Below are 14,907 nucleotides of genomic sequence, written 5' to 3' on the forward strand. Positions count from 1 at the left end.
CTCTGCACGTCCTCTACCTTGAAGTAATTTACGTAAATCAGCTTTCATGCTCCCAGCCTGATCGCGTTCTGTCATCGTGATATTCTAATCTAAGATAATGAGAAATGAAGATCTTCGTCGTTGAATGAACCAAATGCCCGTGGATGTGTTGATCAGAAATCGGAAGTGGCAGTAGATAGGTCACACATTAAGGAAGGGCGACAACTTTATTGTGATTTATGCCATGCAATCGAACTCTCTATCGCAGGATGATCGATGTGTGTGTCGTCCACGAATTCCGTGGTATAGAACAGTTGGGGGAGTGCAAGTTCTCGAAATATTGTGGGCGAAACCGACGACTATGGCACATGGGTGTTGGGTATCTCCTGTATAGTTCTGACTTAACGCAAGTGTGTACTTTTACCCGTTGGTTCCCAATTTGCACCGAATGTGATACTAAACGCTGCTTGTAAAAATACTAATCAAGGCCTTTAACTCAGTATTGCACCCATGTGGGAGGTATGGATGTGATTTTATATAATAGTTCCCAAATATCCATCGAATTTCGTTTCAATCGGCAATAGTTGTTTTGAATAAAATTGTGTGCAATAGACACACAAATAGACAGTAAACCGATCTGAATGAGATTTTGTTTATTCATTGAGATGATAAAACGCCTGCTAATTGGCAAATTTATAAGAATGCCAACCGGGAAGTAAAGAAAGCGGTCGCTGTCACCCGAGGGAACCATTTCAAAAATCTTTACGATAAACTGGACACTCGGGATGGCGAGAGAGATCTGTATCGACTTGCTAAAAGCCGTAATAAACGCACACAGGATATCGAACACTTCTATTGCGTTACTGACAAGAACGGTATTTCGCTTACAAACCGTCGAGCCGCAACGGATAGATGGCGAGAATACTTCGCATTCTTGACAACCGTATTCGCGAAATCATTGAAATAACCGTGAATCAAGCCGAATTTGTCAAGAACTGCGGAACTACTGACGCAATACACGCTGCACTCATGGAGAAACACCGTGAGAAGCATCGCCCTCTTTACATTGACTTTCTGGATCTAGAAAAAACGTTTGACCGTGTACCACACGAACTTATCTGGTATGCTTTACGACTACACTTGGTGCCAGAAGAACTCGTGCGCTGGGTTCAATTGCTCTACCACCCAAAGTTCGAAGTACGACGGGTGGATAAAAATCGCTTCGTGTCTCTGTTGGTGTTCATCAGGGAAGCGCTCTCTCACCACTCTTCTTTGTTCTTGTTATGGACGCCGTCACACGGGATATCCAACGTCCAGCGCCTTACACACTGCTTTATGCAGATGATATTTTCCTAGCATCTGATAGCAAAAATGATCTCGAGCAACTTGTTCAAAAATGGAATGATCGCCTCATGCAACACGGTCTCAGATTGAATTTAAACAAAACTGAATTTTTGACGACCGATCCACATGAAACAGGTACAGTCACTGTCAGCGGCAGTGATCTGCCCAGAACTGAATGATTTAACTACCTCGGGTCAACGCTATCAGCCAATGGAGAACTGCGTGATGAAATTGCTTCACGCATTAACGCAACCTGGATGAAGTGGCATTCCACAACTGGTGTTCTTTGTGATCGACGTATTAACGAACGTCTCAAATCTAAAATTTACCCCAATGTCGTCCGTCCTGTCGCTCTCTATGGTTCTGAGTATTAGCCGACTATAAAAGGCAATGAACGGCGTCTTGCAGTAATGGAGACGAAGATGCTACGTTGGACTAGTGGCGTCACACGTTTAGATCACATCCGAAATGAGGATATCCGCGAGGGTTATGGAGTTGCACCGATGGTGGAAAAGTTGCGAGTGTGCCAAGTTGCAATTCGTGCCAAGATTGGTCTGAACATTGAAGTCGATAGTAAACGACCAAAAGGCAGACCTAAACAACGGTGGCTTGATACGCTAGATGGGGATTTGAAAGCCTCGAGATTGCACCCAGATCAGGCATTCGATCGAGCCAATTAGCGAAGCAGATCACGGCGAGCCGACCCCGCTTTTGAACGGGACCAAGGCTGAAGAAAAAGAAGATTTAGACCGGTACTACTACTACCGTCGAAGGTGAATTCTACAAAGCCATCATTACCAATTATTTCGTACCCCAATTGAATGGAATATTTATTCAAGGCATATTTTTTCAAAGAGGATCGCCCATACACCTCATTAAACAATCGACTTACTGAAAGAAATATTAAGAAAGCAGGTTATTTATCGAAACGGATCAATCAATTGGCCGCACAGATCGTCCGATTTGACACCTTTTAATTATTTTCTCCGAAGTTCTGTGGAATCATTGGTTTACGCGAAAAAAACCAGCAACTTTGGAAGACAACATTGGGCGAGCTAGTGGCGAGATACCCTCAAATGCCAAACGTGGTCGAAATCGGACTTCCAGAATGCCGGATGGTCAAATGTCCAAAAACATTTAAATACTGTCCTTACTTACCACGTCCTACATTTACTCTTTTTTTTGACTAGTATTACCAATTTTCCCTGCATCTTGAATTTTTTCCACTTATTATCGGTTACGGGAAACGCTCTTTATCCACTCAAATGCCGAATTATAAAAGGTAACTATAGCAATATGCGGAACCGAAAAGAGCTGAGCTTTCATGGTCAAAACTTGAAAACTATCTATCAAATTATCTGGTAAAAGGTTAGTTGGTTAGTTAGATTTCAACAAAATTTACAACTTTTGCTTATTGTTTTTTCCAATGGTCGGTTATCAGCTGATTGTCTGCCAATATTTTTTCTTTTTTTAATATCTTTTGTCTTAGCTCCAATAAGTATGAAGCATGAACCCATGGAGAACATAAACTCTTTCAGCAAAATACGCATAAACAACACCCAAGATTTCCTCAGTTCCACTAATGTGCATATGAGCTTCTCATGAGCAAATCCAGCCGTACACATGTGCAAGCATATACTTTACACATGAATGTAACTATCATAACAATTTCTTGCAAGCTATTGCAAAAATCTTTTGAAATTCACTTTATACTTACTTTGAACATGGCCAAGTGCTGGTGGTCGCTCTATGTTTCGTCAGCAAGGCCGAATGAATGAAATGGCCGTTATTTAGCTCTTTGTGCAATATGAGGTAATAACATCAAGCGCGTAATCGCATTATTTGGATAATTGGTTAAATTGCAGTTGATGACTTGCAAATGTTCAGATTGTAGATATTAGAAGTGGAGAAATAGCATAATAATGGTGAATAAGTTGGGCGCTTGAGAATCGATTTTCAAGTAATGGTTTCCGCAATGAGGGAGATGTTGGGGAACCGAAGAAGTGAATTATTTCTGAGAATATAGTTGCATATCGCATATTTAGGTTTGTTTTTCATCTATTAATAAAAGCCCTCAGCAAAGATATTAGTTTATTTTATTATGTAAAAAAAGTTCCGAAGCTATTACACCTTAGAAAATGTAGAACCGTTTAAGTGATAAACTTCTTTCACTATCATCAACGGCGCAACAACCGGTCCAGACCTGCCTTAATAAGGAACTCCAGACATCCGGGTTTTGCGCCGAGGTCCACCAATTCAATATCCCTAAAAGCTGTCTGGCGTCCTGGCCTACGCAATCGCTCCATCTTAGGTAGGGTGTGCCTCGTGCTTCTTTTTCTACCACAGATATTGCCCTTACAGGCTTTCCGGGTGGGATCATCCTCATCCATACGGATTAAGTGACCCGCCCACCGTAACCTATTGAGCCGGATTTTATCCACAACCTGACGGTCATGGTATCGCTCATAGATTTCGTCGTTGTGTAGGCTACGGAATAGTCCATCCTCATGCAGGGGGCCAAAAATTCTTCGGAGGATTCTTCTCTCAAACGCGGCCAAGAGCTCGCAATTTCTTCTTGCTAAGAACCCAAGTTTCCGAGGAATACATGAGGACTGGCAAGATCATAGTCTTCTACAGTAAGAGCTTTGACCCTATGGGGAGACGTTTCGAGCGAAACAGTTTTTGTAAGCTGAAATAGACTCTGTTGGTTGACAACAACCGTGCACGGATTTCATCAGATTATCTTAAATCTTCTTCCCTGTTATCAATTTTCGAAAAAGCGGCCTTAACGACACTAAGGTGAATTTGCCTTTACCAAGTAACCCACAGGGGACGAGTTGGGTTAGTGTAACTCAGGGAAATTTCGAAACTAGTGCCATTTCTGCGTCTCGTTCCGGGGGAGGAATTGAATTCAAAGAAACTATGACTTTTAGTGTATGCAGTTTTATGATATCTATATTTTTTTTAATACGCATCAGCTTCTCATTATTTGCCTTCTCTGACTCTTTGCTGACACTAGAAAAAGTATCGTTATGTTTTGCTGTACGCTGAAAAGTACTACTGAATAGAAACGTAAGAGAGCATCGTTGCATACCGTAGTTTGTAGCGGTATCATACATTGGTAAAACTGGCGATTGTTATTATGGAAACCTTTGATATCGAAGTAATAAATTTCACTTTGATATCGTTGTAAAACATTTGACATTATTAAAATAAATTATTAAATTAATAGATTTTAACAATTTTAAAGGTAAATGGCTTCAAAAATATGTGTGTTCAAGTTGTAATAAAATCATATAATTGACGTTATGGGCGGTAAAGTTGACATTCTGGTCATTCTTACTCCCATTCGTAGTAAAAGGCATAATTACTAAGAAATTGCCTGATTAGACGAGGGTACAGTTCCTACATATGCAAGAAATATCCATGAAACAAAGAGCGACCAACCAACTTTACGGTCGAACAGTAAGGGCAAACGCAAAATCGTGCAGGGAATAAACCGGATTGCGTTTCGAAATTTGTTGGAGGATCGCAAAGCAAGTTTTAGAAGGTCCAAACAAATTTGGAGACCAATGGGGTATTTTTATCAATACAAACATTGAAGCGTCGATGTGCTGAGGTTCGCCTAAAATCATATCTTCCAACAAAAAGGCCAAAATTCATAAGAGATGTTGAAAAGATTGATTTGAATTTCGCAAAAGAGTACAAATCTACCCTGCAGCTGACTAGGAGAAGGTAGGACTTGAAACAAAACGTAATTCCAAATTCTTTGCTATTATAAAAACTTGTTGCGGCTAATTTTATTTTTCTGGCTCCTGTTTACTGATGAATCCACTTCGAAGCCACTGACAGACCGGTTTGTGTCCGTTCGATGACGATAAGTAGAAAAGTCCACCCTTCTTGCGTTTAAGTAACTATTAAATACCCCCATCAGTCTTGGTTTGGGAAGTGGTACTGAATAAAAGTCCTGGACCCTTGCACGTTTGCATTTTTGTGGAAGGCAGAAAGAACCAGCAACAATTTTTGAAATCTTAAATGATAGTCTTCTGCCATTTCAACAAGGAATCGAAGTAATTGGAGACTTTACACTCTCCGTCCAAGGCAATCTACCCTGTCATGTTGCGAAATCGGTTAAGGGGTGTTTGTCTAACCGAAAAATCATCGTTTTTCTTTGGCCACCTAAGTCTCCTGATATCAACCCAATTGAAAATGGTTCGAGTCTTTTAATACAAGCGGTTTATGAGAGGCAAAACCCTACCAAGGGGGGTTTTTAACTTCCTCTCCTTTTTTGACCCAGTGCGCAGTAAAGCAATGGAAAGAAAATTCTTATACTTCTAATGGATAGGAATATTTAGTAATGTAATGTGTGTAATCTCATCACAACCCATTCAGTAATATTGTAATGCGTTCGATACATCGTACCGTTCTTTGCACACAAATTCAGCCGCATGTGAAAATATCATACAATAGTATTTACTAATCTTTGGATTTTTATCTCTTAAATGAAAAGTTCATTCTTCATTCAGTACCTAAATTCACACTACGATAATGTGATAAATGCAGTGAACATCATTCTGGTGATACGTACGGTTGTGATATCACTTTTCTTCCAAAATGTCACATTACTTCCTTAGGTGATATTGTGCAAATCACTATCAAACATGCCTATTCGTTAGGCACCAAAAACTGAAATGCGGATAATAAATAAAAGACACACCCTTAGCGGCTCCAGAAACTTATCACAATACCAAACGCACGCAGCAAAAGGCAAAGTATTTTCAGTGTTTCAAAGATACCAATAATAATCAGCAAAGCGTGAGTTATGCTAATATTGTCAGATCTGCTGCAGAAAAGCATCGACTAGAAAATTCCGCTTCCAAAATCTAGAGGGTCCTCCTAGTACGTTAGCTCATATAATAACTCAGTTCAGCTAAAAATATGTCATTTAAATGCGAAGGACATTCGATCCAGGGCATGCAATGCAAAACATACTCTGTCGGGATCACGGTTTGCCTCACTAAAAAAGAAACAGTAGTAGATTGCTGATACTCAGAGCCAACATTGACCCGAGATATTTAAATCGATCAGTTCTGAGCAGGTCACTGCCGCTGCCAGTGATTGTGCCGGTCGACAAAAATTCAGACTTCAGTTGCGCTGACAAGTGGAACTGCTTGTGGAAGTGAAGGATGAACAAATTCTTCAGTTGAAATCTGCTCAAAATATTTTCGCCATCTATCCGTCGCTCGCCCGACGGTAAGCAAAGTATCGTTCTTGTCAACAGAATTGTTCGATTTCCTGTGTGCATTTGTGTTGGCTTTTGGCAAATCGATACAGATCTCTCTCGCCTCCCAAGCGTCCAGTTTATCCTAAAGATGTTTGTAATACACCGCTCGGGTAACAACGATCGCTTTCTTTGCTTCCCCGTTGACATTTCTATAAATTTCTTTATTTCTACATCGTCATTCCAAAGCCAAATATCTCGGTTGATGAACCACTTTTGTAAGCCACTAAGTGTTGTGCCCCAACCGGGCCAATCCCCTATAAAATTGGAGGATAATTTCTGGATAAAAAGTGACGCCTAGGCAGACGCGGCATTCGTTAATTATTTAGATTCAACGGTAACTTGCCAAACTCTGCAGACAAACATTAAACTTCCATGAGTTACAACTCCTACAGCAGAAAACTTTATTCTTTCAAAAAACAGATTATTGACATAATGAAAAAATATGTAAATTCAAAAGAAGCCCCAGGACATGAACTCATTACAACGTTTTTAATATGCTACTATGACTTCAATTTTATCCTCTTAGAAAATTACGCAAAATTTCAATGATTCCGAAATGTGGGAGAGACTAAACCCTGGTTACTGCCTATAGACCAATAAGTGTCACTCCTATTCTCTCAAAGGTATTTTAGAAATCATTGATAATGAGATTATTTTAAAAGAATATCATCCCCCGCTTGGATTTCGCGGGAAACGGAAATCCAAAGAATTGTCTTGAAAATTAGAATTATTATGCAAAACAGGAAGTACTCCTTGATATCGTGCAAACATTTTTCAAGGTTTGACATGAAAGTCTAATATATAAACTAAAAGAGTTGCTCCCTCGAGAATGGCATTTCGAAATCTTTCTTTGCCAAACGCAGGTTCAGATTAAACAACAAAATCTTTACCTTTCGAAACCATAAGCAGAAATATAAATAGGAATCCTCAAGGTTATATACTGGGACACATCCTGCGCATTATTTTCATACTAGGCTAACCTACAGATAGTAACCTGACAACTCTGACATTCACCGGTAAAACAGCAATTCTTGACTTGCATCATCAATCGGCCATTAATCCGCTCAAACAGAGTAAAGCCACTGGGTTTGACGGTCTTCCCGGAGAATTATTTATCGCGGCACCTACAGTTACTGTAGACTTGCTGCTTCCACCAGTACGGAAGTCTTGAGAATCCGAGACCTTTTACCGAGATTGAAGAAGGATTGTTAAAATTCCAAGAAAGAGCACACGTTTTGAATGTAACAATTTGAGGGGTATCAACGTTCTCTTCCGTCGCAAAAATAATAGTTAAATAGATTTTCGTTGCAGCTGCTCTTTATCGATTGCGAGGTAGCTTTCAATTGTGTAAACAGAGCGTGTATCTGGAGTACACTACGTAAGAAGAGCTTTCCGGAGAAATCAATTGCTATTATCAGAGCGACATATGATGATTCCAGACGCCACGTGCTGCACTGACAGTAAAATCTCAGTGGGACCGATATTATTTCTTCTTGTTATTGATGGCATTCCTCATGCTGGCCTATCCAGAAGACATGGAAGAGTTCAATGGACTAGGATATCTTTCCTCATACACTCCGATTACGCTGATGACATCTGTCTGCTTTCTCACCGGCTCATGCAAATTCGCCAAATCGCTCGGGATTTAAAAAGAGATGCAAGTAGAGCCGGATTGAAGATAAACAGCAACAAAATCAACGTTCTCATTCTGACGAGACATCGCACTCTCCCTATCAATGTTTATGGGTAGATCGGAAGGCAGAAGTGGCAGTGTCACACATTAAAGGGGGCGACAATAGCATTGCTGGCTATGGTATGCATAACCTACTCTCCCAAGATGTCCGACGAGTGGGTCGCTACGAGGCCACTTGTCGTCGAACAGTAGAGTAGGAGTGCGGACGTCTCGTGAAGTCCTTGGAGGAAGTTGCGAGCGATGACGCGTGGGTGTAGTTGACGGACCAGCAAGGGGTAGATGGCAACAATATATATATCTGTTTTCAATTTATTTTCCTAATGCTTCTTTGAAGGTGACCTTTTCCATGTCTGTGGGAATGGAGTTAATTCATTATTCATGAGGCAAGTATAGATGTTTTAAGTTCCTAACCAGCATATAAATAAATGCTGGGGTTTTGGCGTTGTGCCAATGAACGTGTCTCCTTTTCGTGAGAACCATTATGACCCATTAGTGTATATAGAAACAAAAAAAAAATCTGGGGAATATGTTAAATTAAAGTTATATAGTTAAAAGTAACTGAACTCCTAAATGCTTTTACTGTTATAAGTTGGCATGCATTATTTGAATTATAGGTAATAAATTATATTATTATTATTATTAAACCAGATTATGTTCCATAGAAACTATTTGTTAAGGTTTACCACGAGAAGATTTACTGAATTTTTGTCAGATTTAGAGTAAAAAAAATATTCATATAAATAAATGCAAATCAAATTAGTCGGCAAAAAGAAGACTTCTCCTCCTTATTAACATATAATATTATGTATGATTATAATAAACTTAAATTTACTATTGAATTAAAATACATTAAGAAAAAATAACAAATGTCATTTATACTTTTTTTAAATGGATTTTTTAATATTTAAAAGATGATATCAAATGGCCACAAAACTAAAACGATAAAAAAGTTACATTTCATTCTAAAACACTAAAATCATCGAAACAATCTAGCTTCTTGCAGAAAAATAGTACTTCGCTTAATTTTCTTTGTTTCCTTAATTTTAACTGGAATTTCGGAGTGAATTGACCATCAAAATTTTGTAAATATTCTTTTTAACCGGTTTTCATAGTATGAATACCTGATTGTTATCAACAATAATTCATTTCTACCAAAGTGGTCAACCCTCTTTTTACGGTTTCAGTAAGCTTGCATCCTTTATATGGTTTCGCATTTTAACAGCACAAGCACAACATGTTCTCAGCATCCAATTTTCGTTCCCAAGCCAGATGAATTTTTTTCCTCATTTCCATTGAGATTTTATAGTTAAGGGGACGCGACGGGTTCAAGTTTTAATTTTTTTACTTTTTTCAAGCGGTTTATTTTTTTTAGAAAAAAGACAGATACTTTGATGAAATTTTGCATATGCATTATTACGATGTGGCGAGGTTGCTTTTTGTTTGCTACAGATTTTTTTAATAAAAAGTCAAAAACTGACAACGTGGATGATTTCGAGTCACTGAACGCCTGAAAAAAAAATAAAAAACGCATAAAATTTTCTATAAAGTAAACGACAATCAAACATTTTGCCAAAAAAATAACAAATTGGTGGTGATTTTTAAAAATTTTCCGTTTTTGGCGCCTGTAAATGTAAATCGATAAATTTAGCACTATCTCCGCCTCTGAGGTTCATTCTATTGCTTTGAATGTTTACAATGACATATTAGAATTTCAAAGCGAATGGTTAAATCTTTTTTTTTAATCTTTAACCTAAAAAACGTTATTTTGAGAAAATCATAAAATCATAAAAAAAATAAAAATTTACAAAAATTGACCCCGTCACGTCCGCTTAATTTACCAAAAATGTTATAAACGAAATCTTGTTCTTTACATTTATATAAAACAAAGAAAAAAAATTATTTCGCTGTCCTTAACGATTTTTTTTTTACTCTGTTATTTAAAATAGATAAAAATGTTCATTGTAGATATAAATTCGCACTTCTTTCCAAAATATCCAATTCATACAGAAACAACTATTTTCGTGTAGTCCGGTGCTTATTTGCATATCTTGAAATTTATATTAAGTTAGTAAAAGATTCTTTTTTTTTTGCTGCTGAACATTGTTATTGAATTATCATGTTCTGTATTTCGGGAGCCATTTGTTTCCCTTTTTCAAGTTGAAATCCTCCGAAGAAGAAAACAAATAGTTGCTAAAATACCGTGTGTGTTAGTTCAATAAATATTTTTATCCAAAAATGTTTATTTCTGCGCGTAAATTAAATTCAGAAACATTGTATTGAGTTCCGTGAATTCACAGCGAAAAAAAACACTCGCTATCGTTTGTGTAAAAACAACGTTAGCCGATATCTTTCTTCCTTTTTTTTATCAGTTTAAACTTGTTTTGCGTGTCCGGATGATATTTAAATAGATAAAGGTAAAATAAACGCAAAAAACTAAAAGATCTTGAACTTTGAGGACATAAAAAAATAACATTTAGAATATATACAGCAGCAAAACAGATACAGATTCAGCACATTGAAAAAGCATATTGCTCATGATGCTTTTATGATATTTGAAGAAGGATTTCATTGTACACGAGTGCAATTTAAAAAATTCTTTCAGCATTTTTTCTGGTATCATTCCTTCGAAATTCCAAAAATTAATAATTTAATAAATAATAAAATTGAATATTTGAATTGTCTTTGGATAAAGATTTTTTGTCGCGAGCCTCATTTAGAATACAATAAAGTAGATGCCTCTTTCGTAACCATTATTCCAATGCCGTGTAACCCGCTTATAATGGACTTCAGGGACCGACAAATTTAGACCACTATAGCCGGGTGACCATTTTGTTCGAATGTATAAAAACACAAATGAAGTTCTAGTTATTAGTATAAAGTATATATAACTTTAGATCAAAATAAGTCGGGAAACTGGAAGCTGGACGCTTCAGGTATGAAAGGTTTTGTGTATTTATTTTATAAAGACATTTGAATGTGAATTTGTCCTATTAACACGTAATATAGGTATATATTATGTGAGAATATCCACTTTCGGGTGATATTGACATTCAAAATCTTGAATATCCAAAGAAGTGACCTATTATAATTTTATTAGTAATAGTGCGATTTCTGCCAAACTTGGCAGGATGAGGCTCTATATTATAGCCTACATTGCAAAATTGCGTGGTGCTAGGATGAACTTAAGGGGGGTTGCGCAGCCAAATACTGAAAATTATAGTAATATACTATTATTAACTTTATTTGAAGGGATATCGGTATGGAAGGTATTTCGGAGCCTAGCCATCATCTAGTGTTAGCCTCTTGATTTTTTTTTCAGATTTTCCGGTTGAGCAGTTTCTGAGAATGGGTCCGTTAAATAAATGATCACTTTCGACTCCCCGCACTCCGTATCTTTCCAACGAATGTCAAAACTAAGATCAGCTTGGGAAAGTACTAACCGAGACCTTTTATTTCAATATATTTGGTGAAACAAAAATGTATACACCCCTTTTGCACGTATGGGACCCCCCTCCCTAAATTCGACGTAGAAGAATGTAACTCGCTGTATGCGTAAATGTTCACAGTTCCCACCTTTCCACCAAGTTTGCTGCCAATCGCTATAACTGTCTTCGAGAAAAATGCGTGGGACGGACAAACAGACGACCAGGCAGGCAGACAACAAATCGATTTTGTTTTCCACAAAACGTTAAAAAGATGATAACGTACAAACATGACAGTAGTAGACTAACCCAAGACGGAGATTTTGGAGAAAATTATATTCTTAGTTCTGAAAAAATTTTTACCATTTTCCGCACAGAAGTCCGCCGAAATCGTCTTTTCCTTTTCCTCCTCCTACGATTCTGTCACCATACGTACCTTTCCGCCAAACGTATGTCCCTTTATCATATCGTGTGTATATTTTCCCTGCCTAAGCCCGCCTTCTCTGTACGAGGATTTCTTCGACAGATTATCAGGGGTCCTAATTGTTTTGTTTCCTCGCTTCCATTCACCCTCTGTGGCGACTTTAATCTTCCTATGCTCTCCTGGCCCATTACTCCTGGTCTTCCCTCCGTTCCTAATAACTCGACCCACCCTTCCCTTCCTCTATCCACTTTCATGTACACCTGTGACGCCCTCCAGTTTAACCTTTCTAAATCGCACTCTTGATCTTGTCCTCTCTAACCTGCCTGTGCGTTGTCTTGCCCAAACCCTTCATGCTCCGTCTTACGTTGCCCTGAAGCCCATCATCCTGCTCTCGAGTTCGATGTTCAGATATCCCGACTCCACTCTCCTGTCGCTTGCAAGCCTACCAAGTTCAACTGTCGTAAGGCGAACTTTGAAGGTCTACACTCAGCCCTGGCGTCAATCAACTGAGTCACCCTCCTCTCTCCATTTACGTGTGAGGAAGCACTCAACAATTTCTATGCCATTTTATCGGATATTCTTCCTTGTTAAGTCCCCTCCTCTTCTAAGTGCTTACGCTCTTACCCCGTCTGGATCACCACTGAAATTCACAAAAAAAAAACTACGTCAAAAACAAACTGCAAGGAAGAAGTTCCTGTTTTCTAGAAACGATGCTGACTTAGTGTTTTTCAAATCTCTTCGTTCCTCGGTAAAATCCTTCATACGTATGTCCAGAAACGAATATTTGTCACTAAAGCGCGGAAACCTGAAACCTTTCTGATCCCACATTTGCAACTCCCGCTGCCCTGCCCAGTTATCCCCTCCGTCCACTAAATTCTCCGGCTTCTCAGCTAACTCCCCCCAACTATCTTGTGATTTACTCTGCCGCTACTTTTCGTCATTCTATGCTCCCTCTCCTCCCGCATCGCCTACTATTCCCCTTCTTACCCCTATCCTAGCCGAGTACCTCATTGGCAAACTTGATGTCAACGTCGGACCTGGCTACGACGGTCTTCCAAACCTCTTTTTGCTCAAAACTGGTAAGTCCATCTCCCTTCCCCTATCTCTTATTTTCAACAAAAGCCTCGAAGTGAATCATTTTCCCGGCTTGTGGAAAGAGGCTCTCATTATCCCCATTCACAAAAGTGGCGATTGTAAGCTTGCCGTGAATTACCGTCCCATTTCTCTCCTCTCCTCCTGTTCCAAAATCCTGGAAAGACATGTCGGCGACTGCTTGTCCGGCCACTTTGGCCAACACATAGTGAAAGAGCAATACGGCTTCGTTAAACGTAGGTCCACTGCCAACTTTGCATACCATTTACACTGACTTTGCTAAAGCCTTCGACACTGTAAATCACAAGATACTTCTATCCAAATTCTCGTCTCTAAACGTTCCCATACCACTTGTTTTATGGCTTATGACCTCTTACCTTTCCAATCAATCTTGCCACGTCTCTTTTGACGGCTGTACTTCCCGTTTCTTCTCCTCCTCTTCTGGAGTCCCACAAGGATCTATTCTGGGTCCTCCTACTCTCTTAACGGACATTCCTTATCCTGCTTAAATTCCATTTACTACCTCGGAGTCACTTTCGACAATAAGCTCCACTTTGACACCCATTGCATCGATGTCATCAATCTAGCAGCAAAATTTTCAAGCTTTATACTTCGCCCCTCCTCTGATTTTGACTCCATCCAACCCTCCTTAGCTCTCTTCAATTTCCTCGTGAGGAATACCCTCGAGTATTGCTCCGTGGTCTGGTCACCCTCCCATAACTATGATTGTCTTGCCCTTAAAAATGTGCAACGTAAATTCACCCGTTCCCTCTTCTTTAAGAAAAGCTTCTCTCATGTGGTCTACCCCTCCCGCCTCCGCTTTTTGAACCTTCCCTTCCTACAACAGTGTAGACCCTATCTGGATCTATGCAAATTTTTTAAACTTACCTCAGGTCTGATGGACTGCTCCGCCGCTGAGGACATCACCTGCCGTCCTGCATCTTATAACACACGTAGCGTGGACATTTTCAACGTGCCTTTCGCAGAGCTCGAAGTCTATTTTCATTCCCCGATTCCTAGGCTTTACCGAAATAACAACGCAGAACAACTTGGTCCTTTTAACTTCTCTACTTTAAGTAGTTTTAAACGCAGGATAAGATTTTTGCTTTTTCCTCCTCCTGAGGACATTAATTAATTGCAATTTACTCTGTTTGTTGTCCGTTAAATTAAATAAATAAATAAATAAATTATATGCACTTTGCAATATATTCATGTTTAGTAACTGAAAGAAAACCTAAGCAGAGCCTAAAGAAAATATGCATTATTTTCCATCACCTTAAGCAGGAAACTCCAATCAATTTCCGCTTGAATTCCTAAAATTTACTAAGTGTACACTCCCTCGTATGCACATAAGCTTTCATACGTAAATGGCATAGGTAAACAGTGTAAACACAAGTACAATTGCGCTGATGAGTAAATTTCCTTCTTCCCTGAACGAAGGTATCAAAACCGGATTGTTTAAGCAAATATTATCTTAGATTCTGTGGGAAGGCAATATTTATCTGTTATAACTTAATTCTCGCTGAAAAGCCTGAAAATAGCAATGACCTTAGTATCCGACTTGAAAAATGTAGAAAACATTCGTGAGGCAAAATTAATTATGCAAAGCAGGAGATTCTCATTAAGTATTCATGTAGCCTCAAGAGAAATTGTATCTTGTAGTTCTGCG

At 38.8% G+C, this 14,907-nt stretch overlaps 1 protein-coding gene across 3 annotated transcripts in view; it reads left to right on the forward strand.

Annotated features, from left to right (window-relative positions):
* The window catches only part of LOC119656881 (ABC transporter G family member 23), a 224,617-nt gene that overhangs the window by 171,409 nt on the left and 38,301 nt on the right, over window positions 1-14,907 (forward strand). The gene's annotated exons all lie outside the window — the stretch shown is intronic.

The sequence above is a fragment of the Hermetia illucens genome, chromosome 5 (assembly GCF_905115235.1).
Source record: "Hermetia illucens chromosome 5, iHerIll2.2.curated.20191125, whole genome shotgun sequence".
NCBI lineage: Eukaryota > Metazoa > Arthropoda > Insecta > Diptera > Stratiomyidae > Hermetia > Hermetia illucens.